This window comes from Taudactylus pleione, unplaced genomic scaffold, assembly GCF_031769625.1.
Source record: "Taudactylus pleione unplaced genomic scaffold, aTauple2 ptg000070l, whole genome shotgun sequence".
NCBI classification, from domain to species: Eukaryota; Metazoa; Chordata; class Amphibia; order Anura; family Myobatrachidae; genus Taudactylus; species Taudactylus pleione.
Window position 1 is genome coordinate 1,973,079 of NW_028284472.1, and position 27,169 is coordinate 2,000,247.

General features: G+C 37.2%; 15 non-coding genes across 15 annotated transcripts; all 15 read right to left on the reverse strand.

Moving 5' to 3' along the window:
- Positions 1 to 667: 667 nt before the first annotated feature.
- Positions 668 to 739, reverse strand: TRNAA-CGC (transfer RNA alanine (anticodon CGC)). The gene has a single exon. It is a non-coding gene; the product is annotated as a tRNA-Ala (tRNA).
- Positions 740 to 1,590: 851 nt separating this feature from the next.
- Positions 1,591 to 1,662, reverse strand: TRNAA-CGC (transfer RNA alanine (anticodon CGC)). The gene has a single exon. It is a non-coding gene; the product is annotated as a tRNA-Ala (tRNA).
- A 1,774-nt stretch (positions 1,663 to 3,436) lies between these two features.
- TRNAA-CGC (transfer RNA alanine (anticodon CGC)) lies at positions 3,437 to 3,508 on the reverse strand. Its single transcript has one exon. It is a non-coding gene; the product is annotated as a tRNA-Ala (tRNA).
- Positions 3,509 to 4,359: 851 nt separating this feature from the next.
- On the reverse strand, positions 4,360 to 4,431 carry TRNAA-CGC (transfer RNA alanine (anticodon CGC)). The gene has a single exon. It is a non-coding gene; the product is annotated as a tRNA-Ala (tRNA).
- An 851-nt stretch (positions 4,432 to 5,282) lies between these two features.
- On the reverse strand, positions 5,283 to 5,354 carry TRNAA-CGC (transfer RNA alanine (anticodon CGC)). Its single transcript has one exon. It is a non-coding gene; the product is annotated as a tRNA-Ala (tRNA).
- Positions 5,355 to 8,051: 2,697 nt separating this feature from the next.
- Positions 8,052 to 8,123, reverse strand: TRNAA-CGC (transfer RNA alanine (anticodon CGC)). Its single transcript has one exon. It is a non-coding gene; the product is annotated as a tRNA-Ala (tRNA).
- Positions 8,124 to 9,897: 1,774 nt separating this feature from the next.
- On the reverse strand, positions 9,898 to 9,969 carry TRNAA-CGC (transfer RNA alanine (anticodon CGC)). The gene has a single exon. It is a non-coding gene; the product is annotated as a tRNA-Ala (tRNA).
- An 851-nt stretch (positions 9,970 to 10,820) lies between these two features.
- On the reverse strand, positions 10,821 to 10,892 carry TRNAA-CGC (transfer RNA alanine (anticodon CGC)). The gene has a single exon. It is a non-coding gene; the product is annotated as a tRNA-Ala (tRNA).
- Positions 10,893 to 11,743: 851 nt separating this feature from the next.
- On the reverse strand, positions 11,744 to 11,815 carry TRNAA-CGC (transfer RNA alanine (anticodon CGC)). Its single transcript has one exon. It is a non-coding gene; the product is annotated as a tRNA-Ala (tRNA).
- A 3,620-nt stretch (positions 11,816 to 15,435) lies between these two features.
- Positions 15,436 to 15,507, reverse strand: TRNAA-CGC (transfer RNA alanine (anticodon CGC)). The gene has a single exon. It is a non-coding gene; the product is annotated as a tRNA-Ala (tRNA).
- An 851-nt stretch (positions 15,508 to 16,358) lies between these two features.
- TRNAA-CGC (transfer RNA alanine (anticodon CGC)) lies at positions 16,359 to 16,430 on the reverse strand. Its single transcript has one exon. It is a non-coding gene; the product is annotated as a tRNA-Ala (tRNA).
- A 3,620-nt stretch (positions 16,431 to 20,050) lies between these two features.
- TRNAA-CGC (transfer RNA alanine (anticodon CGC)) lies at positions 20,051 to 20,122 on the reverse strand. The gene has a single exon. It is a non-coding gene; the product is annotated as a tRNA-Ala (tRNA).
- A 1,777-nt stretch (positions 20,123 to 21,899) lies between these two features.
- On the reverse strand, positions 21,900 to 21,971 carry TRNAA-CGC (transfer RNA alanine (anticodon CGC)). Its single transcript has one exon. It is a non-coding gene; the product is annotated as a tRNA-Ala (tRNA).
- Positions 21,972 to 23,745: 1,774 nt separating this feature from the next.
- TRNAA-CGC (transfer RNA alanine (anticodon CGC)) lies at positions 23,746 to 23,817 on the reverse strand. The gene has a single exon. It is a non-coding gene; the product is annotated as a tRNA-Ala (tRNA).
- A 2,697-nt stretch (positions 23,818 to 26,514) lies between these two features.
- On the reverse strand, positions 26,515 to 26,586 carry TRNAA-CGC (transfer RNA alanine (anticodon CGC)). Its single transcript has one exon. It is a non-coding gene; the product is annotated as a tRNA-Ala (tRNA).
- Between the last annotated feature and the right edge of the window lie 583 nt (positions 26,587 to 27,169).

The window sequence follows — 27,169 nt, forward strand, 5'->3', positions numbered from 1 at the left end:
ATTGGAATGCTCATAAAGTTCTCCATCAGAGACTGGTTTATCATCAGAATCCCCTACTTTTACTAATGAATGGTGTGGATATTGATCAAGTTTTGCTAACTAGAGGGCTGTCTTATATTCTGTTTGTTCATCTGTGTCAGAACTTAGTAGAAGGTCACAAAGGATGCATGCTATGACTGCCTCTTGGGCATTGCTAGCTAATGCTTCACCAGACAATCTAAGTAGAGTTCATATTTTGTCATCATTCCATGCTTTGAAATGTCATTAAGTGCTTGCCCTCCAAGCCCATGTCCATCCTCTTTTTGTTCACAAAGTGTTTTAACTTGTCTTTCAATCTTAAACAATTAGTTTTGCTATATTATTTGTCTCGCTCTTTTATTAAACTTTGCTCAGGTAGTCGCCTTCAGTTCCCACTGAAAATAAAAAATCTATTTCCTACTTACCATATGTTTTCCCTCAGTGTAGGAGAATGGCAATAGGCATTCAATAGGTACTTAACTTTGAAAACTGGAATGAAGAAGATGATGAATATAATCATATTTGATTGATTTTTTATGATTTGTATTCAACTTTGACTATTGCTGTAGAGTACTTTTATTGGTTTGCTTGTTTTCTTTGGCTCTACTAGAGAGTTTACATATGGTAAAAAGCTGTATTTTGTAAAACTTGGAGATGCCGGGGATTGAACCCGGGGCCTCATACATGCGAAGCATGCGCTCTACCACTGAGCTACATCCCCTATGAGCTGCTATTTTTTTATGCACAAGTTATTGCAGCTTTACATTTCACTAGAGATTTACTACTTTTCAGTGTTATTAGGGATATCTTAGAGGATGGAAGCATTACCTTTATACAATGCTTGACTGCAAGGACTTTATGGTTTTCATGGCTGAAGAGAATGCAGGTAGATGCCCATTCCAAAAACTGGAATGCTCTTAAAGTTCTCCATCAGAGACTGGTTTATCATCAGAATCCCCTACTTTTACTAATGAATGGTGTGGATATTGATCAAGCTTTGCTAACTAGAGGGCTGTCTAACATTCTGTTTAGTCATCAGTGTCAGAACTTAGCAGAAGGGCACAAAGGATGCATGCTAAGACTGCCTCTTGGGCATTGCTAGCTAATGCTTCACCAGACAATCTATGTAGAGTTGATATGTTGTCATCATTCCATGCTTTGAAATTTCATTAAGTGCTTGCCCTCCAAGCCCATGTCCATCCTCTTTTTGTTCACAAAGTGTTTGAACTTGTCTCTCAATCTTAATCAATTAGTTTTGCTATATTATTTGTCTCGCTCTTTTATTAAACTTTGCTTGAGTTGTCGCCTTCAGTTCCCACTGAAAATAAAAAATCTATTTCCTACTTACCATAAGTTTTCCCTCAGTGTAGGAGAATGGCAATAAGCATTCAATGGGAACTTAACTTTGAAAAATGGAATGAAGAAGAAGATGAATATAATCATATTTGATTGATTTTTTATGATTTGTATTCAACTTTGACTATTGCTGTAGAGTACTTTTATTGGTTTGCTTGTTTTCTTTGGCTCTACTAGAGAGTTTACATATGGTAAAAAGCTGTATTTTGTAAAACTTGGAGATGACGGAGATTGAAACCGGGGCCTCATACATGCGAAGCATGCGCTCTACCACTGAGCTACATCCCCTATGAGCTGCTATTTTTTTATGCACAAGTGATTGCAGCTTTATATTTTACTAGAGATTTACTACTTTTCAGTGTTATTAGGGATATCTTAGAGGATGGAAGCATAACCATTATACCATACTTGACTGCAAGGACTTTATGGTTTTCATGGCTGATGAGAATGCCAGTAGATGCCCATTCCAAACACTGGAATGCTCTTAAAGTTCTCCATCAGAGACTGGTTTATCATCAGAATCCCCTACTTTTACTAATGAATGGTGTGGATATTGATCAAGTTTTGCTAACTAGAGGGCTGTCTTACATTCTGTTTGGTCATCAGTGTCAGAACTTAGCAGAAGGGCACAAAGGATGCATGCTAAGACTGCCTCTTGGCCACTGCTAGCTAATGCTTCACCAGACAATCTATGTAGAGTTGATATGTTGTCATCATTCCATGCTTTGAAATTTCATTAAGTGCTTGCCCTCCAAGCCCATGTCCATCCTCTTTTTGTTCACAAAGTGTTTGAACTTGTCTCTCAATCTTAATCAATTAGTTTTGCTATATTATTTGTCTCGCTCTTTTAATAAACTTTGCTTGAGTTGTCGCCTTCAGTTCCCACTGAAAATAAAAAATCTATTTCCTACTTACCATAAGTTTACCCTCAGTGTAGGAGAATGGCAATAAGCATTCAATGGGAACTTAACTTTGAAAAATGGAATGAAGAAGATGATGAATATAATCATATTTGATTAATTTTTTATGATTTGTATTCAACTTTGACTATTGCTGTAGAGTACTTGTATTGGTTTGCTTGTTATCTTTGGCTCTTCTAGAGAGTTTACATATGGTAAAAAGCTGTATTTTGCAAAATTTAGAGATTCTGGGGATTGAACTCAGGAGCTTATACAAGCGAAGCATGCGCTCTACCACCGAGCTACATCCCCTATGAGCTGCTATTTTCTGATGCATAAGTGATTGCAGCTTTACAATTCACTAGAGATTTACTACTTTTCAGTGTTATTAGTGATATCTTAGAGGATGGAAGGATAACCATTATACCATGCTTGACTTCAAGGACTTTATTGTTTTCATGGCTGATGAGAATGCAAGTAGATGCCCATTCCAAACATTGGAATGCTCTTAAAGTTCTCCATCAGAGACTGGTTCATCATCAGAATCCCCTACTTTTACTAATGAATGGTGTGGATTTTGATCAAGTTTTGCTAACTAGAGGGCTGTCTTACATTCTGTTTGGTCATCAGTGTCAGAACTTAGCAGAAGGGCACAAAGGATGCATGCTAAGACTGCCTCTTGGCCACTGCAAGCTAATGCTTCACCAGACAATCTATGTAGAGTTGATATGTTGTCATCATTCCATGCTTTGAAATATCATTAAATGCTTGCCCTCCAAGCCCATGTCCATCCTCTTTTTGTTCACAAAGTGTTTGAACTTGTCTCTCAATCTTAATCAATTAGTTTTGCTATATTATTTGTCTCGCTCTTTTATTAAACTTTGCTTGAGTTGTCGCCTTCAGTTCCCACTGAAAATAAAAAATCTATTTCCTACTTACCATAAGTTTTCCCTCAATGTAGGAGAATGGCAATAAGCATTCAATGGGAACTTAACTTTGAAAAATGGAATGAAGAAGATGATGAATATAATCATATTTGATTGATTTTTTATGATTTGTATTCAACTTTGACTGTTGCTGTAGAGTACTTTTATTGGTTTGCTTGTTTTCTTTGGCTCTACTAGAGAGTTTACATATGGTAAAAAGCTGTATTTTGTAAAACTTGGAGATGCCGGGGATTGAAACCAGGACCACATACATGCGAAGCATGCGCTCTACCACTGAGCTACATCCCCTATGAGCTGCTATTTTTTTATGCACAAGTGATTGCAGCTTTACATTTCACTAGAGATTTACTACTTTTCAGTGTTATTAGGGATATCTTAGAGGATGGAAGCATAACCATTATACCATGCTTGACTGCAAGGACTTTATGGTTTTCATGGGTGATGAGAATGAAAGTAGAAGCCCATTCCAAACATTGGAATGCTCATAAAGTTCTCCATCAGAGACTGGTTTATCATCAGAATCCCCTACTTTTACTAATGAATGGTGTGGATATTGATCAAGTTTTGCTAACTAGAGGGCTGTCTTATATTCTGTTTGTTCATCTGTGTCAGAACTTAGTAGAAGGGCACAAAGGATGCATGCTATGACTGCCTCTTGGGCATTGCTAGCTAATGCTTCACCAGACAATCTAAGTAGAGTTCATATGTTGTCATCATTCCATGCTTTGAAATGTCATTAAGTGCTTGCCCTCCAAGCCCATGTCCATCCTCTTTTTGTTCACAAAGTGTTTGAACTTGTCTTTCAATCTTAAACAATTAGTTTTGCTATATTATTTGTCTCGCTCTTTTATTAAACTTTGCTCAGGTAGTCGCCTTCAGTTCCCACTGAAAATAAAAAATCTATTTCCTACTTACCATATGTTTTCCCTCAGTGTAGGAGAAAGGCAATAGGCATTCAATAGGTACTTAACTTTGAAAACTGGAATGAAGAAGATGATGAATATAATCATATTTGATTGATTTTTTATGATTTGTATTCAACTTTGACTATTGCTGTAGAGTACTTTTATTGGTTTGCTTGTTTTCTTTGGCTCTACTAGAGAGTTTACATATGGTAAAAAGCTGTATTTTGTAAAACTTGGAGATGCCGGGGATTGAACCCGGGGCCTCATACATGCGAAGCATGCGCTCTACCACTGAGCTGCATCCCCTATGAGCTGCTATTTTCTGATGCATAAGTGATTGCAGCTTTACAATTCACTAGAGATTTACTACTTTTCAGTGTTATTAGTGATATCTTAGAGGATGGAAGGATAACCATTATACCATGCTTGACTTCAAGGACTTTATTGTTTTCATGGCTGATGAGAATGCAAGTAGATGCCCATTCCGAACATTGGAATGCTCTTAAAGTTCTCCATCAGAGACTGGTTCATCATCAGAATCCCCTACTTTTACTAATGAATGGTGTGGATTTTGATCAAGTTTTGCTAACTAGAGGGCTGTCTTACATTCTGTTTGGTCATCAGTGTCAGAACTTAGCAGAAGGGCACAAAGGATGCATGCTAAGACTGCCTCTTGGCCACTGCAAGCTAATGCTTCACCAGACAATCTATGTAGAGTTGATATGTTGTCATCATTCCATGCTTTGAAATATCATTAAATGCTTGCCCTCCAAGCCCATGTCCATCCTCTTTTTGTTCACAAAGTGTTTGAACTTGTCTCTCAATCTTAATCAATTAGTTTTGCTATATTATTTGTCTCGCTCTTTTTTTAAACTTTGCTTGAGTTGTCGCCTTCAGTTCCCACTGAAAATAAAAAATCTATTTCCTACTTACCATAAGTTTTCCCTCAGTGTAGGAGAATGGCAATAAGCATTCAATGGGAACTTAACTTTGAAAAATGGAATGAAGAAGATGATGAATATAATCATATTTGATTGATTTTTTATGATTTGTATTCAACTTTGACTATTGCTGTAGAGTACTTTTATTGGTTTGCTTGTTTTCTTTGGCTCTACTAGAGAGTTTACATATGGTAAAAAGCTGTATTTTGTAAAACTTGGAGATGCCGGGGATTGAAACCGGGGCCTCATACATGCGAAGCATGCGCTCTACCACTGAGCTACATCCCCTATGAGCTGCTATTTTTTTAAGCACAAGTGATTGCAGCTTTATATTTTACTAGAGATTTACTACTTTTCAGTGTTATTAGGGATATCTTAGAGGATGGAAGCATAACCATTATACCATGCTTGACTGCAAGGACTTTATGGTTTTCATGGCTGATGAGAATGCAAGTAGATGCCCATTCCAAACACTGGAATGCTCTTAAAGTTCTCCATCAGAGACTGGTTTATCATCAGAATCCCCTACTTTTACTAATGAATGGTGTGGATATTGATCAAGTTTTGCTAACTAGAGGGCTGTCTTACATTCTGTTTGGTCATCAGTGTCAGAACTTAGCAGAAGGGCACAAAGGATGCATGCTAAGACTGCCTCTTGGGCATTGCTAGCTAATGCTTCACCAGACAATCTATGTAGAGTTGATATGTTGTCATCATTCCATGCTTTGAAATTTCATTAAGTGCTTGCCCTCCAAGCCCATGTCCATCCTCTTTTTGTTCAAAAAGTGGTTGAACTTGTCTCTCAATCTTAATCATTTAGTTCTGCTGTGTTATTTGTCTCGCTCTTTTATTAAACTTTGCTCGGGTAGTCGCCTTCAGTTCCCACTGAGAATAAAAAATCTATTTCCTACTTACAATATGTTTTCCCTCAGTGTAGGAGAATGGCAATAGGCATTCAATGGGAACTTACCTTTGAAAAATGGAATGAAGAAGATGATGAATATAATCATATTTGATTAATTTTTTATGATTTGTATTCAACTTTGACTATTGCTGTAGAGTACTTGTATTGGTTTGCTTGTTATCTTTGGCTCTTCTAGAGAGTTTACATATGGTAAAAAGCTGTATTTTGCAAAATTTAGAGATTCTGGGGATTGAACTCAGGAGCTTATACAAGCGAAGCATGCGCTCTACCACCGAGCTACATCCCCTATGAGCTGCTATTTTCTGATGCATAAGTGATTGCAGCTTTACAATTCACTAGAGATTTACTACTTTTCAGTGTTATTAGTGATATCTTAGAGGATGGAAGGATAACCATTATACCATGCTTGACTTCAAGGACTTTATGGTTTTCATGGCTGATGAGAATGCAAGTAGATTCCCATTCCGAACATTGGAATGCTCTTAAACTTCTCCATCAGAGACTGGTTCATCATCAGAATCCCTTACTTTTACTACAGAATGGTGTGGATATTGATCAAGTTTTGCTAACTAGAGGGCTGTCTTACATTCTGTTTGGTCATCAGTGTCAGAACTTAGCAGAAGGGCACAAAGGATGCATGCTACGACTGCCTCTTGGCCACTGCTAGCTAATGCTTCACCAGGCAATCTATGTAGAGTTGATATGTTGTCATCATTCCATGCTTTGAAATTTCATTAAGTGCTTGCCCTCCAAGCCCATGTCCATCCTCTTTTTGTTCATAAAGTGGTTGAACTTGTCTCTCAATCTTAATCATTTAGTTATGCTATATTATTTGTCTCGCTCTTTTATTAAACTTTGCTCAGGTAGTCGCCTTCAGTTCCCACTGAGAATAAAAAATCTGTTTCCTACTTACCATATGTTTTCCCTCAGTGTAGGAGAATGGCAATAGGCATTCAATGGGAACTTAACTTTGAAAAATGGAGTAAAGAAGATGATGAATATAATCATATTTGATTAATTTTTTATGATTTGTATTCAACTTTGACTATTGCTGTAGAGTTCTTGTATTGGTTTGCTTGATATCTATGGCTCTTCTAGAGAGTTTACATATGGTAAAAAGCTGTATTTTGCAAAACTTAGAGATTCTGGGGACTGAGCCCAGGAACTTATACAAGCGAAGCATGCGCTCTACCACCGAGCTACATCCCCTATGAGCTGCTATTTTCTGATGCATAAGTGATTGCAGCTTTACAATTCACTAGAGATTTACTACTTTTCAGTGTTATTAGTGATATCTTAGAGGATGGAAGGATAACCATTATACCATGCCTGACTTCAAGGACTTTATGGTTTTCATGGCTGATGAGAATGCAAGTAGATGCCTATTCCGAACATTGGAATGCTCTTAAAGTTCTCCATCAGAGACTGGTTCATCATCAGAATCCCCTACTTTTACTAATGAATGGTGTGGATATTGATCAAGTTTTGCTAACTAGAGGGCTGTCTTACATTCTGTTTGGTCATCAGTGTCAGAACTTAGCAGAAGGGCACAAAGGATGCATGCTAAGACTGCCTCTTGGCCACTGCTAGCTAATGCTTCACCAGACAATCTATGTAGAGTTGATATGTTGTCATCATTCCATGCTTTGAAATTTCATTAAGTGCTTGCCCTCCAAGCCCATGTCCATCCTCTTTTTGTTCACAAAGTGTTTGAACTTGTCTCTCAATCTTAATCAATTAGTTTTGCTATATTATTTGTCTCGCTCTTTTATTAAACTTTGCTTGAGTTGTCGCCTTCAGTTCCCACTGAAAATAAAAAATCTATTTCCTACTTACCATATGTTTTCCCTCAGTGTAGGAGAATGGCAATAGGCATTCAATGGGAACTTAACTTTGAAAAATGTAATGAAGAAGATGATGAATATAATCATATTTGATTGATTTTTTATGATTTGTTTTCAACTTTGACTATTGCTGTAGAGTACTTTTATTGGTTTGCTTGTTTTCTTTGGCTCTACTAGAGAGTTTACATATGGTAAAAAGCTGCATTTTGTAAAACTTGGAGATGCCGGGGATTGAAACCGGGGCCTCATACATGCGAAGCATGCGCTCTACCACTGAGCTACATCCCCTATGAGCTGCTATTTTTTTATGCACAAGTGATTGCAGCTTTACATTTCACTAGAGATTTACTACTTTTCAGTGTTATTAGGGATATCTTAGAGGATGGAAGCATAACCATTATACCATGCTTGACTGCAAGGACTTTATGGTTATCATGGCTGATGAGAATGCAAGTAGATGCCCATTCCAAACATTGGAATGCTCTTAAAGTTCTCCATCAGAGACTGGTTCATCATCAGAATCCCTTACTTTTACTAATCAATGGTGTGGATATTGATCAATTTTTGCTAACTAGAGGGCTGTCTTACATTCTGTTTGGTCATCAGTGTCAGAACTTAGCAGAAGGGCACAAAGGATGCATGCTAAGACTGCCTCTTCGCCACTGCTAGCTAATGCTTCACCAGACAATCTATGTAGAGTTGATATGTTGTCATCATTCCATGCTTTGAAATTTCATTAAGTGCTTGCCCTCCAAGCCCATGTCCATCCTCTTTTTGTTCACAAAGTGTTTGAACATGTCTCTCAATCTTAATCAATTAGTTTTGCTATATTATTTGTCTCGCTCTTTTATTAAACTTTGCTTGAGTTGTCACCTTCAGTTCCCACTGAAAATAAAAAATCTATTTCCTACTTACCATATGTTTTCCCTCAGTGTAGGAGAATGGCAATAGGCATTCAATGGGAACTTAACTTTGAAAAATGGAATGAAGAAGATGATGAATATAATCATATTTGATAAATTTTTTATGATTTGTATTCAACTTTGACTATTGCTGTAGAGTACTTGTATTGGTTTGCTTGTTATCTTTGGCTCTTCTAGAGAGTTTACATATGGTAAAAAGCTGTATTTTGCAAAATTTAGAGATTCTGGGGATTGAACTCAGGAGCTTATACAAGTGAAGCATGCGCTCTACCACCGAGCTACATCCCCTATGAGCTGCTATTTTCTGATGCATAAGTGATTGCAGCTTTACAATTCACTAGAGATTTACCACTTTTCAGTGTTATTAGTGATATCTTAGAGGATGGAAGGATAACCATTATACCATGCTTGACTTCAAGGACTTTATTGTTTTCATGGCTGATGAGAATGCAAGTAGATGCCCATTCCGAACATTGGAATGCTCTTAAAGTTCTCCATCAGAGACTGGTTCATCATCAGAATCCCCTACTTTTACTAATGAATGGTGTGGATTTTGATCAAGTTTTGCTAACTAGAGGGCTGTCTTACATTCTGTTTGGTCATCAGTGTCAGAACTTAGCAGAAGGGCACAAAGGATGCATGCTAAGACTGCCTCTTGGCCACTGCAAGCTAATGCTTCACCAGACAATCTATGTAGAGTTGATATGTTGTCATCATTCCATGCTTTGAAATATCATTAAATGCTTGCCCTCCAAGCCCATGTCCATCCTCTTTTTGTTCACAAAGTGTTTGAACTTGTCTCTCAATCTTAATCAATTAGTTTTGCTATATTATTTGTCTCGCTCTTTTATTAAACTTTGCTTGAGTTGTCGCCTTCAGTTCCCACTGAAAATAAAAAATCTATTTCCTACTTACCATAAGTTTTCCCTCAGTGTAGGAGAATGGCAATAAGCATTCAATGGGAACTTAACTTTGAAAAATGGAATGAAGAAGATGATGAATATAATCATATTTGATTGATTTTTTATGATTTGTATTCAACTTTGACTATTGCTGTAGAGTACTTTTATTGGTTTGCTTGTTTTCTTTGGCTCTACTAGAGAGTTTACATATGGTAAAAAGCTGTATTTTGTAAAACTTGGAGATGCCGGGGATTGAAACCGGGACCTCATACATGCGAAGCATGCGCTCTACCACTGAGCTACATCCCCTATGAGCTGCTATTTTTTTATGCACAAGTGATTGCAGCTTTACATTTCACTAGAGATTTACTACTTTTCAGTGTTATTAGGGATATCTTAGAGGATGGAAGCATAACCATTATACCATGCTTGACTGCAAGGACTTTATGGTTTTCATGGGTGATGAGAATGAAAGTAGAAGCCCATTCCAAACATTGGAATGCTCATAAAGTTCTCCATCAGAGACTGGTTTATCATCAGAATCCCCTACTTTTACTAATGAATGGTGTGGATATTGATCAAGTTTTGCTAACTAGAGGGCTGTCTTATATTCTGTTTGTTCATCTGTGTCAGAACTTAGTAGAAGGGCACAAAGGATGCATGCTATGACTGCCTCTTGGGCATTGCTAGCTAATGCTTCACCAGACAATCTAAGTAGAGTTCATATGTTGTCATCATTCCATGCTTTGAAATGTCATTAAGTGCTTGCCCTCCAAGCCCATGTCCATCCTCTTTTTGTTCTCAAAGTGTTTGAACTTGTCTTTCAATCTTAAACAATTAGTTTTGCTATATTATTTGTCTCGCTCTTTTATTAAACTTTGCTCAGGTAGTCGCCTTCAGTTCCCACTGAAAATAAAAAATCTATTTCCTACTTACCATATGTTTTCCCTCAGTGTAGGAGAATGGCAATAGGCATTCAATAGGTACTTAACTTTGAAAACTGGAATGAAGAAGATGATGAATATAATCATATTTGATTGATTTTTTATGATTTGTATTCAACTTTGACTATTGCTGTAGAGTACTTTTATTGGTTTGCTTGTTTTCTTTGGCTCTACTAGAGAGTTTACATATGGTAAAAAGCTGTATTTTGTAAAACTTGGAGATGCCGGGGATTGAACCCGGGGCCTCATACATGCGAAGCATGTGCTCTACCACTGAGCTTCATCCCCTATGAGCTGCTATTTTTTTATGCACAAGTTATTGCAGCTTTACATTTCACTAGAGATTTACTACTTTTCAGTGTTATTAGGGATATCTTAGAGGATGGAAGCATAACCTTTATACAATGCTTGACTGCAAGGACTTTATGGTTTTCATGGCTGAAGAGAATGCAGGTAGATGCCCATTCCAAACATTGTAATGCTCTTAAAGTTCTCCATCAGAGACTGGTTTATCATCAGAATCCCCTACTTTTACTAATGAATGGTGTGGATATTGATCAAGCTTTGCTAACTAGAGGGCTGTCTAACATTCTGTTTAGTCATCAGTGTCAGAACTTAGCAGAAGGGCACAAAGGATGCATGCTAAGACTGCCTCTTGGGCATTGCTAGCTAATGCTTCACCAGACAATCTATGTAGAGTTGATATGTTGTCATCATTCCATGCTTTGAAATTTCATTAAGTGCTTGCCCTCCAAGCCCATGTCCATCCTCTTTTTGTTCACAAAGTGTTTGAACTTGTCTCTCAATCTTAATCAATTAGTTTTGCTATATTATTTGTCTCGCTCTTTTATTAAACTTTGCTTGAGTTGTCACCTTCAGTTCCCACTGAAAATAAAAAATCTATTTCCTACTTACCATATGTTTTCCCTCAGTGTAGGAGAATGGCAATAGGCATTCAATGGGAACTTAACTTTGAAAAATGGAATGAAGAAGATGATGAATATAATCATATTTGATTAATTTTTTATGATTTGTATTCAACTTTGACTATTTCTGTAGAATACTTGTATTGGTTTGCTTGTTATCTTTGGCTCTTCTAGAGAGTTTACATATAGTAAAAAGCTGTATTTTGTAAAACTTGGAGATGCCGGGGATTGAAACCGGGGCCTCATACATGCGAAGCATGCGCTCTACCACTGAGCTTCATCCCCTATGAGCTGCTATTTTTTTATGCACAAGTTATTGCAGCTTTACATTTCACTAGAGATTTACTACTTTTCAGTGTTATTAGGGATATCTTAGAGGATGGAAGCATAACCTTTATACAATGCTTGACTGCAAGGACTTTATGGTTTTCATGGCTGAAGAGAATGCAGGTAGATGCCCATTCCAAACATTGTAATGCTCTTAAAGTTCTCCATCAGAGACTGGTTTATCATCAGAATCCCCTACTTTTACTAATGAATGGTGTGGATATTGATCAAGCTTTGCTAACTAGAGGGCTGTCTAACATTCTGTTTAGTCATCAGTGTCAGAACTTAGCAGAAGGGCACAAAGGATGCATGCTAAGACTGCCTCTTGGGCATTGCTAGCTAATGCTTCACCAGACAATCTATGTAGAGTTGATATGTTGTCATCATTCCATGCTTTGAAATTTCATTAAGTGCTTGCCCTCCAAGCCCATGTCCATCCTCTTTTTGTTCACAAAGTGTTTGAACTTGTCTCTCAATCTTAATCAATTAGTTTTGCTATATTATTTGTCTCGCTCTTTTATTAAACTTTGCTTGAGTTGTCACCTTCAGTTCCCACTGAAAATAAAAAATCTATTTCCTACTTACCATATGTTTTCCCTCAGTGTAGGAGAATGGCAATAGGCATTCAATGGGAACTTAACTTTGAAAAATGGAATGAAGAAGATGATGAATATAATCATATTTGATTAATTTTTTATGATTTGTATTCAACTTTGACTATTTCTGTAGAATACTTGTATTGGTTTGCTTGTTATCTTTGGCTCTTCTAGAGAGTTTACATATGGTAAAAATCTGTATTTTGCAAAACTTAGAGATTCTGGGGATTGAACTCAGGAGCTTATACAAGCGAAGCCTGCGCTCTACCACCAAGCTACATCCCATATGAGCTGCTATTTTCTGATGCATAAGTGATTGCAGCTTTACAATTCACTAGAGATTTACAACTTTTCAGTGTTATTAGGGATATCTTAGATGATGGAAGGATAACCATTATACCATGCTTGACTTCAAGGACTTTATGGTTTTCATGGCTGATGAGAATGCAAGTAGATTCCCATTCCGAACATTGGAATGCTCTTAAAGTTCTCCATCAGAGACTGGTTCATCATCAGAATCCCTTACTTTTACTACAGAATGGTGTGGATATTGATCAAGTTTTGCTAACTAGAGGGCTGTCTTACATTCTGTTTGGTCATCAGTGTCAGAACTTAGCAGAAGGGCACAAAGGATGCATGCTACGACTGCCTCTTGGCCACTGCTAGCTAATGCTTCACCAGGCAATCTATGTAGAGTTGATATGTTGTCATCATTCCATGCTTTGAAATTTCATTAAGTGCTTGCCCTCCAAGCCCATGTCCATCCTCTTTTTGTTCATAAAGTGGTTGAACTTGTCTCTCAATCTTAATCATTTAGTTATGCTATATTATTTGTCTCGCTCTTTTATTAAACTTTGCTCAGGTAGTCGCCTTCAGTTCCCACTGAGAATAAAAAATCTGTTTCCTACTTACCATATGTTTTCCCTCAGTGTAGGAGAATGGCAATAGGCATTCAATGGGAACTTAACTTTGAAAAATGGAGTAAAGAAGATGATGAATATAATCATATTTGATTAATTTTTTATGATTTGTATTCAACTTTGACTATTGCTGTAGAGTTCTTGTATTGGTTTGCTTGATATCTTTGGCTCTTCTAGAGAGTTTACATATGGTAAAAAGCTGTATTTTGCAAAACTTAGAGATTCTGGGGACTGAACTCAGGAGCTTATACAAGCGAAGCATGCGCTCTACCACCGAGCTACATCCCCTATGAGCTGCTATTTTCTGATGCATAAGTGATTGCAGCTTTACAATTCACTAGAGATTTACTACTTTTCAGTGTTATTAGTGATATCTTAGAGGATGGAAGGATAACCATTATACCATGCCTGACTTCAAGGACTTTATGATTTTCATGGCTGATGAGAATGCAAGTAGATGCCTATTCCGAACATTGGAATGCTCTTAAAGTTCTCCATCAGAGACTGGTTCATCATCAGAATCCCCTACTTTTACTAATGAATGGTGTGGATATTGATCAAGTTTTGCTAACTAGAGGGCTGTCTTACATTCTGTTTGGTCATCAGTGTCAGAACTTAGCAGAAGGGCACAAAGGATGCATGCTAAAACTGCCTCTTGGGCATTGCTAGCTAATGCTTCACCAGACAATCTATGTAGAGTTGATATGTTGTCATCATTTCATGCTTTGAAATTTCATTAAGTACTCGCCCTCCAAGCCCATGTCCATCTTCTTTTTGTTCATAAAGTGGTTGAACTTGTCTCTCAATCTTAATCATTTAGTTCTGCTATATTATTTGTCTCGCTCTTTTATTAAACTTTGCTCAGGTAGTCGCCATCAGTTCCCTCTGAGAATAAAAAATCTATTTCCTACTTACCATATGTTTTCCCTCAGTGTAGGAGAATGGCAATAGGCATTCAATGGGAACTTAACTTTGAAAAATGGAATGAAGAAGATGATGAATATAATCATATTTGATTTATTTTTTATGATTTGTATTCAACTTTGACTATTGCTGTAGAGTACTTGTATTGGTTTGATTGTTATCTTTGGCTCTTCTAGAGAGTTTACATATGGTAAAAAGCTGTATTTTGCAAAACTTAGAGATTCTGGGGATTGATCTCAGGAGCTTATTCAAGCGAAGCATGCGCTCTACCACCGAGCTACATCCCCTATGAGCTGCTATTTTCAGATGCATAAGTGATTGCAGCTTTACAAATCTCTAGAGATTTACTACTTTTCAGTGTTATTAGTGATATCTTAGAGGATGGAAGGATAACCATTATACCATGCTTGACTTCAAGGACTTTATGGTTTTCATGGCTGATGAGAATGCAAGTAGATGCCCATTCCGAACATTGGAATGCTCTTAAAGTTCTCCATCAGAGACTGGTTCATCATCAGAATCCCCTACTTTTACTAACGAATGGTGTGGATATTGATCAAGTTTTGCTAACTAGAGGGCTGTCTTACATTCTGTTTGGTCATCAGTGTCAGAACTAAGCAGAAGGGCACAAAGGATGCATGCTATGACTGCCTCTTGGCCACTGCTAGCTAATGCTTCACCAGACAATCCATGTAGAATTGATATGTTGTCATCATTCCATGCTTTGATATATCATTAAGTGCTTGCCCTCCAAGCCCATGTCCATCCTCTTTTTGTTCACAAAGTGTTTGAACTTGTCTCTCAATCTTAATCAATTAGTTTTGCTATATTATTTGTCTCGCTCTTTTATTAAACTTTGCTCAGGTAGTCGCCTTCAGTTCCCACTGAAAATAAAAAATCTATTTCCTACTTACCATATGTTTTCCCTCAGTGTAGGAGAATGGCAATAGGCATTCAATAGGTACTTAACTTTGAAAACTGGAATGAAGAAGATGATGAATATAATCATATTTGATTGATTTTTTATGATTTGTATTCAACTTTGACTATTGCTGTAGAGTACTTTTATTGGTTTGCTTGTTTTCTTTGGCTCTACTAGAGAGTTTACATATGGTAAAAAGCTGTATTTTGTAAAACTTGGAGATGCCGGGGATTGAACCCGGGGCCTCATACATGCGAAGCATGTGCTCTACCACTGAGCTTCATCCCCTATGAGCTGCTATTTTTTTATGCACAAGTTATTGCAGCTTTACATTTCACTAGAGATTTACTACTTTTCAGTGTTATTAGGGATATCTTAGAGGATGGAAGCATAACCTTTATACAATGCTTGACTGCAAGGACTTTATGGTTTTCATGGCTGAAGAGAATGCAGGTAGATGCCCATTCCAAACATTGTAATGCTCTTAAAGTTCTCCATCAGAGACTGGTTTATCATCAGAATCCCCTACTTTTACTAATGAATGGTGTGGATATTGATCAAGCTTTGCTAACTAGAGGGCTGTCTAACATTCTGTTTAGTCATCAGTGTCAGAACTTAGCAGAAGGGCACAAAGGATGCATGCTAAGACTGCCTCTTGGGCATTGCTAGCTAATGCTTCACCAGACAATCTATGTAGAGTTGATATGTTGTCATCATTCCATGCTTTGAAATTTCATTAAGTGCTTGCCCTCCAAGCCCATGTCCATCCTCTTTTTGTTCACAAAGTGTTTGAACTTGTCTCTCAATCTTAATCAATTAGTTTTGCTATATTATTTGTCTCGCTCTTTTATTAAACTTTGCTTGAGTTGTCACCTTCAGTTCCCACTGAAAATAAAAAATCTATTTCCTACTTACCATATGTTTTCCCTCAGTGTAGGAGAATGGCAATAGGCATTCAATGGGAACTTAACTTTGAAAAATGGAATGAAGAAGATGATGAATATAATCATATTTGATTAATTTTTTATGATTTGTATTCAACTTTGACTATTTCTGTAGAATACTTGTATTGGTTTGCTTGTTATCTTTGGCTCTTCTAGAGAGTTTACATATAGTAAAAAGCTGTATTTTGTAAAACTTGGAGATGCCGGGGATTGAAACCGGGGCCTCATACATGCGAAGCATGCGCTCTACCACTGAGCTTCATCCCCTATGAGCTGCTATTTTTTTATGCACAAGTTATTGCAGCTTTACATTTCACTAGAGATTTACTACTTTTCAGTGTTATTAGGGATATCTTAGAGGATGGAAGCATAACCTTTATACAATGCTTGACTGCAAGGACTTTATGGTTTTCATGGCTGAAGAGAATGCAGGTAGATGCCCATTCCAAACATTGTAATGCTCTTAAAGTTCTCCATCAGAGACTGGTTTATCATCAGAATCCCCTACTTTTACTAATGAATGGTGTGGATATTGATCAAGCTTTGCTAACTAGAGGGCTGTCTAACATTCTGTTTAGTCATCAGTGTCAGAACTTAGCAGAAGGGCACAAAGGATGCATGCTAAGACTGCCTCTTGGGCATTGCTAGCTAATGCTTCACCAGACAATCTATGTAGAGTTGATATGTTGTCATCATTCCATGCTTTGAAATTTCATTAAGTGCTTGCCCTCCAAGCCCATGTCCATCCTCTTTTTGTTCACAAAGTGTTTGAACTTGTCTCTCAATCTTAATCAATTAGTTTTGCTATATTATTTGTCTCGCTCTTTTATTAAACTTTGCTTGAGTTGTCACCTTCAGTTCCCACTGAAAATAAAAAATCTATTTCCTACTTACCATATGTTTTCCCTCAGTGTAGGAGAATGGCAATAGGCATTCAATGGGAACTTAACTTTGAAAAATGGAATGAAGAAGATGATGAATATAATCATATTTGATTAATTTTTTATGATTTGTATTCAACTTTGACTATTTCTGTAGAATACTTGTATTGGTTTGCTTGTTATCTTTGGCTCTTCTAGAGAGTTTACATATGGTAAAAATCTGTATTTTGCAAAACTTAGAGATTCTGGGGATTGAACTCAGGAGCTTATACAAGCGAAGCCTGCGCTCTACCACCAAGCTACATCCCATATGAGCTGCTATTTTCTGATGCATAAGTGATTGCAGCTTTACAATTCACTAGAGATTTACAACTTTTCAGTGTTATTAGGGATATCTTAGATGATGGAAGGATAACCATTATACCATGCTTGACTTCAAGGACTTTATGGTTTTCATGGCTGATGAGAATGCAAGTAGATTCCCATTCCGAACATTGGAATGCTCTTAAAGTTCTCCATCAGAGACTGGTTCATCATCAGAATCCCTTACTTTTACTACAGAATGGTGTGGATATTGATCAAGTTTTGCTAACTAGAGGGCTGTCTTACATTCTGTTTGGTCATCAGTGTCAGAACTTAGCAGAAGGGCACAAAGGATGCATGCTACGACTGCCTCTTGGCCACTGCTAGCTAATGCTTCACCAGGCAATCTATGTAGAGTTGATATGTTGTCATCATTCCATGCTTTGAAATTTCATTAAGTGCTTGCCCTCCAAGCCCATGTCCATCCTCTTTTTGTTCATAAAGTGGTTGAACTTGTCTCTCAATCTTAATCATTTAGTTATGCTATATTATTTGTCTCGCTCTTTTATTAAACTTTGCTCAGGTAGTCGCCTTCAGTTCCCACTGAGAATAAAAAATCTGTTTCCTACTTACCATATGTTTTCCCTCAGTGTAGGAGAATGGCAATAGGCATTCAATGGGAACTTAACTTTGAAAAATGGAGTAAAGAAGATGACGAATATAATCATATTTGATTAATTTTTTATGATTTGTATTCAACTTTGACTATTGCTGTAGAGTTCTTGTATTGGTTTGCTTGATATCTTTGGCTCTTCTAGAGAGTTTACATATGGTAAAAAGCTGTATTTTGCAAAACTTAGAGATTCTGGGGACTGAACTCAGGAGCTTATACAAGCGAAGCATGCGCTCTACCACCGAGCTACATCCCCTATGAGCTGCTATTTTCTGATGCATAAGTGATTGCAGCTTTACAATTCACTAGAGATTTACTACTTTTCAGTGTTATTAGTGATATCTTAGAGGATGGAAGGATAACCATTATACCATGCCTGACTTCAAGGACTTTATGATTTTCATGGCTGATGAGAATGCAAGTAGATGCCTATTCCGAACATTGGAATGCTCTTAAAGTTCTCCATCAGAGACTGGTTCATCATCAGAATCCCCTACTTTTACTAATGAATGGTGTGGATATTGATCAAGTTTTGCTAACTAGAGGGCTGTCTTACATTCTGTTTGGTCATCAGTGTCAGAACTTAGCAGAAGGGCACAAAGGATGCATGCTAAAACTGCCTCTTGGGCATTGCTAGCTAATGCTTCACCAGACAATCTATGTAGAGTTGATATGTTGTCATCATTTCATGCTTTGAAATTTCATTAAGTACTCGCCCTCCAAGCCCATGTCCATCTTCTTTTTGTTCATAAAGTGGTTGAACTTGTCTCTCAATCTTAATCATTTAGTTCTGCTATATTATTTGTCTCGCTCTTTTATTAAACTTTGCTCAGGTAGTCGCCATCAGTTCCCTCTGAGAATAAAAAATCTATTTCCTACTTACCATATGTTTTCCCTCAGTGTAGGAGAATGGCAATAGGCATTCAATGGGAACTTAACTTTGAAAAATGGAATGAAGAAGATGATGAATATAATCATATTTGATTTATTTTTTATGATTTGTATTCAACTTTGACTATTGCTGTAGAGTACTTGTATTGGTTTGATTGTTATCTTTGGCTCTTCTAGAGAGTTTACATATGGTAAAAAGCTGTATTTTGCAAAACTTAGAGATTCTGGGGATTGATCTCAGGAGCTTATTCAAGCGAAGCATGCGCTCTACCACCGAGCTACATCCCCTATGAGCTGCTATTTTCAGATGCATAAGTGATTGCAGCTTTACAAATCTCTAGAGATTTACTACTTTTCAGTGTTATTAGTGATATCTTAGAGGATGGAAGGATAACCATTATACCATGCTTGACTTCAAGGACTTTATGGTTTTCATGGCTGATGAGAATGCAAGTAGATGCCCATTCCGAACATTGGAATGCTCTTAAAGTTCTCCATCAGAGACTGGTTCATCATCAGAATCCCCTACTTTTACTAACGAATGGTGTGGATATTGATCAAGTTTTGCTAACTAGAGGGCTGTCTTACATTCTGTTTGGTCATCAGTGTCAGAACTAAGCAGAAGGGCACAAAGGATGCATGCTATGACTGCCTCTTGGCCACTGCTAGCTAATGCTTCACCAGACAATCCATGTAGAATTGATATGTTGTCATCATTCCATGCTTTGATATATCATTAAGTGCTTGCCCTCCAAGCCCATGTCCATCCTCTTTTTGTTCACAAAGTGTTTGAACTTGTCTCTCAATCTTAATCAATTAGTTTTGCTATATTATTTGTCTCGCTCTTTTATTAAACTTTGCTTGAGTTGTCGCCTTCAGTTCCCACTGAAAATAAAAAATCTATTTCCTACTTACCATAAGTTTTCCCTCAGTGTAGGAGAATGGCAATAAGCATTCAATGGGAACTTAATTTTGAAAAATGGAATGAAGAAGATGATGAAAATAATCATATTTGATTGATTTTTTATGATTTGTATTCAACTTTGACTATTGCTCTAGAGTACTTTCATTGGTTTGCTTGTTTTCTTAGGCTCTACTAGAGAGTTTACATATGGTAAAAAGCTGTATTTTGTAAAACTTGGAGATGCCGGGGATTGAAACCGGGGCCTCATACATGCGAAGCATGCGCTCTACCACTGAGCTACATCCCCTATGAGCTGCTATTTTTTTATGCACAAGTGATTGCAGCTTTATATTTTACTAGAGATTTACTACTTTTCAGTGTTATTAGGGATATCTTAGAGGATGGAAGCATAACCATTATACCATGCTTGACTGCAAGGACTTTATGTTTTTCATGGCTGATGAGAATGCAAGTAGATGCCCATTCCAAACACTGGAATGCTCATAAAGTTCTCCATCAGAGACTGGTTTATCATCAGAATCCCCTACTTTTACTAATGAATGGTGTGGATATTGATCAAGTTTTGCTAACTAGAGGGCTGTCTTACATTCTGTTAGGTCATCAGTGTCAGAACTTAGCAGAAGGGCACAAAGGATGCATGCTAAGACTGCCTCTTGGGCATTGCTAGCTAATGCTTCACCAGACAATCTATGTAGAGTTGATATGTTGTCATCATTCCATGCTTTGAAATTTCATTAAGTGCTTGCCCTCCAAGCCCATGTCCATCCTCTTTTTGTTCATAAAGTGATTGAACTTGTCTCTCAATCTTAATCATTTAGTTCTGCTATATTATTTGTCTCGCTCTTTTATTAAACTTTGCTCAGGTAGTCGCCATCAGTTCCCTCTGAGAATAAAAAATCTATTTCCTACTTACCATATGTTTTCCCTCAGTGTAGGAGAATGGCAATAGGCATTCAATGGGAACTTAACTTTGAAAAATGGAATGAAGAAGATGATGAATATAATCATATTTGATTGATTTTTTATGATTTGTATTCAACTTTGACTATTGCTGTAGAGTACTTGTATTGGTTTGATTGTTATCTTTGGCTCTTCTAGAGAGTTTACATATGGTAAAAAGCTGTATTTTGCAAAACTTAGAGATTCTGGGGATTGATCTCAGGAGCTTATTCAAGCGAAGCATGCGCTCTACCACCGAGCTACATCCCCTATGAGCTGCTATTTTCAGATGCATAAGTGATTGCAGCTTTACAAATCTCTAGAGATTTACTACTTTTCAGTGTTATTAGTGATATCTTAGAGGATGGAAGGATAACCATTATACCATGCTTGACTTCAAGGACTTTATGGTTGTTTTCATGGCTGATGAGAATGCAAGTAGATGCCCATTCCGAACATTGGAATGCTCTTAAAGTTCTCCATCAGAGACTGGTTCATCATCAGAATCCCCTACTTTTACTAATGAATGGTGTGGATATTGATCAAATTTTGCTAACTAGAGGGCTGTCTTACATTCTGTTTGGTCATCAGTGTCAGAACTAAGCAGAAGGGCACAAAGGATGCATGCTATGACTGCCTCTTGGCCACTGCTAGCTAATGCTTCACCAGACAATCCATGTAGAATTGATATGTTGTCATCATTCCATGCTTTGATATATCATTAAGTGCTTGCCCTCCAAGCCCATGTACATCCTCTTTTTGTTCACAAAGTGTTTGAACTTGTCTCTCAATCTTAATCAATTAGTTTTGCTATATTATTTGTCTCGCTCTTTTATTAAACTTTGCTTGAGTTGTCGCCTTCAGTTCCCACTGAAAATAAAAAATCTATTTCCTACTTACCATAAGTTTTCCCTCAGTGTAGGAGAATGGCAATAAGCATTCAATGGGAACTTAACTTTGAAAAATGGAATGAAGAAGATGATGAAAATAATCATATTTGATTGATTTTTTATGATTTGTATTCAACTTTGACTATTGCTCTAGAGTACTTTCATTGGTTTGCTTGTTTTCTTAGGCTCTACTAGAGAGTTTACATATGGTAAAAAGCTGTATTTTGTAAAACTTGGAGATGCCGGGGATTGAAACCGGGGCCTCATACATGCGAAGCATGCGCTCTACCACTGAGCTACATCCCCTATGAGCTGCTATTTTTTTATGCACAAGTGATTGCAGCTTTATATTTTACTAGAGATTTACTACTTTTCAGTGTTATTAGGGATATCTTAGAGGATGGAAGCATAACCATTATACCATGCTTGACTGCAAGGACTTTATGGTTTTCATGGCTGATGAGAATGCAAGTAGATGCCCATTCCAAACACTGGAATGCTCATAAAGTTCTCCATCAGAGACTGGTTTATCATCAGAATCCCCTACTTTTACTAATGAATGGTGTGGATATTGATCAAGTTTTGCTAACTAGAGGGCTGTCTTACATTCTGTTAGGTCATCAGTGTCAGAACTTAGCAGAAGGGCACAAAGGATGCATGCTAAGACTGCCTCTTGGGCATTGCTAGCTAATGCTTCACCAGACAATCTATGTAAAGTTGATATGTTGTCATCATTCCATGCTTTGAAATTTCATTAAGTGCTTGCCCTCCAAGCCCATGTCCATCCTCTTTTTGTTCATAAAGTGGTTGAACTTGTCTCTCAATCTTAATCATTTAGTTCTGCTATATTATTTGTCTCGCTCTTTTATTAAACTTTGCTCAGGTAGTCGCCATCAGTTCCCTCTGAGAATAAAAAATCTATTTCCTACTTACCATATGTTTTCCCTCAGTGTAGGAGAATGGCAATAGGCATTCAATGGGAACTTAACTTTGAAAAATGGAATGAAGAAGATGATGAATATAATCATATTTGATTGATTTTTTATGATTTATATTCAACTTTGACTATTGCTGTAGAGTACTTGTATTGGTTTGATTGTTATCTTTGGCTCTTCTAGAGAGTTTACATATGGTAAAAAGCTGTATTTTGCAAAACTTAGAGATTCTGGGGATTGATCTCAGGAGCTTATTCAAGCGAAGCATGCGCTCTACCACCGAGCTACATCCCCTATGAGCTGCTATTTTCAGATGCATAAGTGATTGCAGCTTTACAAATCTCTAGAGATTTACTACTTTTCAGTGTTATTAGTGATATCTTAGAGGATGGAAGGATAACCATTATACCATGCTTGACTTCAAGGACTTTATGGTTTTCATGGCTGATGAGAATGCAAGTAGATGCCCATTCCGAACATTGGAATGCTCTTAAAGTTCTCCATCAGAGACTGGTTCATCATCAGAATCCCCTACTTTTACTAACGAATGGTGTGGATATTGATCAAATTTTGCTAACTAGAGGGCTGTCTTACATTCTGTTTGGTCATCAGTGTCAGAACTAAGCAGAAGGGCACAAAGGATGCATGCTATGACTGCCTCTTGGCCACTGCTAGCTAATGCTTCACCAGACAATCCATGTAGAATTGATATGTTGTCATCATTCCATGCTTTGATATATCATTAAGTGCTTGCCCTCCAAGCCCATGTACATCCTCTTTTTGTTCACAAAGTGTTTGAACTTGTCTCTCAATCTTAATCAATTAGTTTTGCTATATTATTTGTCTCGCTCTTTTATTAAACTTTGCTTGAGTTGTTGCCTTCAGTTCCCACTGAAAATAAAAAATCTATTTCCTACTTACCATAAGTTTTCCCTCAGTGTAGGAGAATGGCAATAAGCATTCAATGGGAACTTAACTTTGAAAAATGGAATGAAGAAGATGATGAAAATAATCATATTTGATTGATTTTTTATGATTTGTATTCAACTTTGACTATTGCTCTAGAGTACTTTCATTGGTTTGCTTGTTTTCTTAGGCTCTACTAGAGAGTTTTCATATGGTAAAAAGCTGTATTTTGTAAAACTTGGAGATGCCGGGGATTGAAACCGGGGCCTCATACATGCGAAGCATGCGCTCTACCACTGAGCTACATCCCCTATGAGCTGCTATTTTTTTATGCACAAGTGATTGCAGCTTTATATTTTACTAGAGATTTACTACTTTTCAGTGTTATTAGGGATATCTTAGAGGATGGAAGCATAACCATTATACCATGCTTGACTGCAAGGACTTTATGGTTTTCATGGCTGATGAGAATGCAAGTAGATGCCCATTCCAAACACTGGAATGCTCATAAAGTTCTCCATCAGAGACTGGTTTATCATCAGAATCCCCTACTTTTACTAATGAATGGTGTGGATATTGATCAAGTTTTGCTAACTAGAGGGCTGTCTTACATTCTGTTAGGTCATCAGTGTCAGAACTTAGCAGAAGGGCACAAAGGATGCATGCTAAGACTGCCTCTTGGGCATTGCTAGCTAATGCTTCACCAGACAATCTATGTAGAGTTGATATGTTGTCATCATTCCATGCTTTGAAATTTCATTAAGTGCTTGCCCTCCAAGCCCATGTCCATCCTCTTTTTGTTCACAAAGTGTTTGAACATGTCTCTCAATCTTAATCAATTAGTTTTGCTATATTATTTGTCTCGCTCTTTTATTAAACTTTGCTTGAGTTGTCACCTTCAGTTCCCACTGAAAATAAAAAATCTATTTCCTACTTACCATATGTTTTCCCTCAGTGTAGGAGAATGGCAATAGGCATTCAATGGGAACTTAACTTTGAAAAATGGAATGAAGAAGATGATGAATATAATCATATTTGATTAATTTTTTATGATTTGTATTCAACTTTGACTATTGCTGTAGAATACTTGTATTGGTTTGCTTGTTATCTTTGGCTCTTCTAGAGAGTTTACATATGGTAAAAATCTGTATTTTGCAAAACTTAGAGATTCTGGGGATTGAACTCAGGAGCTTATACAAGCGAAGCCTGCGCTCTACCACCAAGCTACATCCCATATGAGCTGCTATTTTCTGATGCATAAGTGATTGCAGCTTTACAATTCACTAGAGATTTACAACTTTTCAGTGTTATTAGGGATATCTTAGATGATGGAAGGATAACCATTATACCATGCTTGACTTCAAGGACTTTATGGTTTTCATGGCTGATGAGAATGCAAGTAGATTCCCATTCCGAACATTGGAATGCTCTTAAAGTTCTCCATCAGAGACTGGTTCATCATCAGAATCCCCTACTTTTACTACAGAATGGTGTGGATATTGATCAAGTTTTGCTAACTAGAGGGCTGTCTTACATTCTGTTTGGTCATCAGTGTCAGAACTTAGCAGAAGGGCACAAAGGATGCATGCTACGACTGCCTCTTGGCCACTGCTAGCTAATGCTTCACCAGGCAATCTATGTAGAGTTGATATGTTGTCATCATTCCATGCTTTGAAATTTCATTAAGTGCTTGCCCTCCAAGCCCATGTCCATCCTCTTTTTGTTCATAAAGTGGTTGAACTTGTCTCTCAATCTTAATCATTTAGTTATGCTATATTAATTGTCTCGCTCTTTTATTAAACTTTGCTCAGGTAGTCGCCTTCAGTTCCCACTGAGAATAAAAAATCTGTTTCCTACTTACCATATGTTTTCCCTCAGTGTAGGAGAATGGCAATAGGCATTCAATGGGAACTTAACTTTGAAAAATGGAGTAAAGAAGATGATGAATATAATCATATTTGATTAATTTTTTATGATTTGTATTCAACTTTGACTATTGCTGTAGAGTTCTTGTATTGGTTTGCTTGATATCTTTGGCTCTTCTAGAGAGTTTACATATGGTAAAAAGCTGTATTTTGCAAAACTTAGAGATTCTGGGGACTGAACTCAGGAGCTTATACAAGCGAAGCATGCGCTCTACCACCGAGATACATCCCCTATGAGCTGTTATTTTCTGATGCATAAGTGATTGCAGCTTTACAATTCACTAGAGATTTACTACTTTTCAGTGTTATTAGTGATATCTTAGAGGATGGAAGGATAACCATTATACCATGCCTGACTTCAAGGACTTTATGGTTTTCATGGCTGATGAGAATGCAAGTAGATGCCTATTCCGAACATTGGAATGCTCTTAAAGTTCTCCATCAGAGACTGGTTCATCATCAGAATCCCCTACTTTTACTAATGAATGGTGTGGATTTTGATCAAGTTTTGCTAACTAGAGGGCTGTCTTACATTCTGTTTGGTCATCAGTGTCAGAACTTAGCAGAAGGGCACAAAGGATGCATGCTAAGACTGCCTCTTGGCCACTGCAAGCTAATGCTTCACCAGACAATCTATGTAGAGTTGATATGTTGTCATCATTCCATGCTTTGAAATATCATTAAATGCTTGCCCTCCAAGCCCATGTCCATCCTCTTTTTGTTCACAAAGTGTTTGAACTTGTCTCTCAATCTTAATCAATTACTTTTGCTATATTATTTGTCTCGCTCTTTTATTAAACTTTGCTTGAGTTGTCGCCTTCAGTTCTCACTGAAAATAAAAAATCTATTTCCTACTTACCATAAGTTTTCCCGCAGTGTAGGAGAATGGCAATAAGCATTCAATGGGAACTTAACTTTGAAAAATGGAATGAAGAAGATGATGAATATAATCATATTTGATTGATTTTTTATGATTTGTATTCAACTTTGACTATTGCTGTAGAGTACTTTTATTGGTTTGCTTGTTTTCTTTGGCTCTACTAGAGAGTTTACATATGGTAAAAAGCTGTATTTTGTAAAACTTGGAGATGCCGGGGATTGAAACCGGGAACTCATACATGCGAAGCATGCGCTCTACCACTGAGCTACATCCCCTATGAGCTGCTATTTTTTTATGCACAAGTGATTGCAGCTTTACATTTCACTAGAGATTTACTACTTTTCGGTGTTATTAGGGATATCTTAGAGGATGGAAGCATAAGCATTATACCATGCTTGACTGCAAGGACTTTATGGTTTTCATGGGTGATGAGAATGAAAGTAGAAGCCCATTCCAAACATTGGAATGCTCATAAAGTTCTCCATCAGAGACTGGTTTATCATCAGAATCCCCTACTTTTACTAATGAATGGTGTGGATATTGATCAAGTTTTGCTAACTAGAGGGCTGTCTTATATTCTGTTTGTTCATCTGTGTCAGAACTTAGTAGAAGGGCACAAAGGATGCATGCTAAGACTGCCTCTTGGGCATTGCTAGCTAATGCTTCACCAGACAATCTAAGTAGAGTTCATATGTTGTCATCATTCCATGCTTTGAAATTTCATTAAGTGCTTGCCCTCCAAGCCCATGTCCATCCTCTTTTTGTTCACAAAGTGTTTGAACTTGTCTCTCAATCTTAATCAATTAGTTTTGCTATATTATTTGTCTCGCTCTTTTATTAAACTTTGCTTGAGTTGTC